This window comes from Aureococcus anophagefferens, assembly GCF_000186865.1.
Source record: "Aureococcus anophagefferens unplaced genomic scaffold AURANscaffold_4, whole genome shotgun sequence".
In the NCBI taxonomy this organism is placed as follows: domain Eukaryota; class Pelagophyceae; order Pelagomonadales; family Pelagomonadaceae; genus Aureococcus; species Aureococcus anophagefferens.
The window spans coordinates 2,953,018-2,955,361 of NW_008705564.1; positions in this window are offsets into that span (position 1 = coordinate 2,953,018).

The following is a 2,344-nucleotide window of genomic DNA, read 5'->3' on the forward strand; positions in this document are numbered from 1 at the left end:
TCCTCGCGCCGCCCGCGGGCGCGACGCGGCCGCCCTTGGTCTTGGCGGGTCGCGCCGGGGCCGGCTCCGCGGCCGGCTCCGGCGCCGGGGAGGTCGCCGCCGGCGCGGGCGGCTCCGCGGGGGGCTCCGCGGCGGCGGCCGGCGGCTCCGCGGGCTCTGCGGGCTCTGCGGGCTCCGCGGGCGCCGGCGCGAGGCCCGCGGCGGCCGCGGCGGCGGCGAGGAGCAGCGGTTTCTCCGGGAAGACGGCGAGGTCTCCGGCGTCAAAGTCGTCCGGCTGCGGCACCTCGAGCGCGCCGTCGGCCGCGCCGTCCGGGCCGGACCGCGGCACGAAGCGCGCGCCGGGTCCCGGCGGCAGTGCCGCCGCGGCCGGGTGAGACCCCTCGAGCACCGGCCAAGCAACCTCGCTCGCGTACTGGAGCCGGCCGACCTGCGTGGCGCACAACCAGTGAGGATGGCTTTGCCCGGCGAGACTTCAAACGTCTCCATCTCGGTCGAATCGAAGTCGCGTCGGCTGGATTTGGACGAGTCCTTTTCTCTCGTCGTCAGACAGTCGAAAACTCATGTCGAACCTGCTCGAATACATGTAATATTGAAGTCGTCTTGAACAGTGCCGTTTCCCGCCCGGCGGCCGACGACGAACTTGCACACGGTCCTATCGCGGGCCTCGGCCCCGGCGTGCCGCGTCCACGGCTTCTCGTCGAGGGCGTCCAGGGCCTCGTAGAGCCGCGGCAGCGAGAGGAAGATGGCCCGGAGCGGCCGCCGCTGCGACGTGTCGTAGGGGCTCGCGACGAGGACCCCGGACGCCGAGTCCTCGACGAGCGCGTAGTCGACGCGGTGGACGCCGCCGGCGACGTGCATTTTTTGTTCCCGGTGGAGAAGCACACGCGACCGAGGCGGGTAGAGCACCTCGTAGGCCGGCTTCGGCTGCGCCTTGATGTAGCGCGCCGCCTCCTCGCGACCGCTCACGCTGTGGCTCGCGTGGCTCTGGGCCATACCCGATGCGTGGGCGAATGCGTCCGCCATCGGCACGGGTAGCGGCAAGGGTCGCGGCAAGACGGCCAAAATGGGCAGCGGCAAGACCCGGGCACACGGGCCGTCGGCCGAGACTCGGGAGCGGGGCAGCCCGGCCCACCCCTCAGTGGGTGCGCTTATCCAGGGGGGTTCGCGGGGTACCTCGGCGAACCGAGCCAGGCGGCGGCCGGAGGCCGCCCCCTCGCCGTCGCGGCGGAGGTGGTCGTGGGTAGTGGCGCTGGAGCCAAAATTTTAGTGACGGGGAGCCAAACATGTCCGGCATCATCTCGGCATCGCAAAGTCACGACGTGATGGATGTCGACGGGCTCGGCGTGGTGCTGCGGCGCGACACGCTCTCGGCGAGCGAGGCCGAGGCCCTCGTGGCGCCGTTCAAGGCGCTGGACGGCGCGGGCGTCGAGGCGTGCTTCGCCGGGAGCGTCGCCGACGACCTCTTCCGGCTCGTCGGGGACCTCGCGCGCCACGACGCGGCGGACGTGCTCGGCGGCGGGCTGAGCGCCGACGAGGTCGCGGCCCTGTCCTGCTACCTGCGCTGCTGCAAGGCGCTCGCGGGCGCGGCGGGCGGCCTCGCGCTCGTCGCGGCGTCGCCGCGCCGCGTCGCGGCCGTCGCCGCGTGCCTCGGCGGGACGGACGCGGGCGCGTGCACGCAGGCCCTCGAGCTCCTCGCCGTGCTCGCCGTGTCCGGCGACGCGGGCTACGACGCCGCGCTCGGCGCGCTCGAGGACCTCGCCGCGGCGCGGGGCGACGGCGCGCCGCTCGAGGCCGTCGTCGAGCTCCTCGGCGCCGGCGCGCGGGGGCTCGCGTTCCGCCGCGACGTCATGCTCTTCGTGAACACGCTCGTCAACGGCGCGCCGAGCCTCGAGCGGCGCGTCGCCGTCCGCGCGGACCTCGTGGCCGCGGGGGTGCTCGCCGCGACGGCCGCGCTCAAGGACGCCGTCGTCGCCGAGGGCGCGGGCGACGGCGGCGCGGACGATGCCGTCGAGCTCGACGTGCAACTCCAGGTCTTCGACGCCGTCTTCGACAACGACCGCGCGGCCTGCGCGCGGGCCGGGCCCGCGGGCGCCGTGGGGCTCGACGACGCCGCCTCCGTGTTCGAAGCCGCGACGCGCGCGTTCGCCGCCGCGGGCGCGGCGTCGGAGCTCCTCGCGCTCCTCCGGAGCCTCGCGGCCTGCCCGCTGTCGCGCGCCGCCGGCCGCGCGGCCTTCGGGGCCGTGGCGCGCGCGGCGGCGCGCGACAGCGGCGGGGCGGCCGGGCTCCGGAGGAGCGCGAGGAGCTCCGACGCCGCGCCCGCGGCGGCGAACGCGCGCGTCGCGGC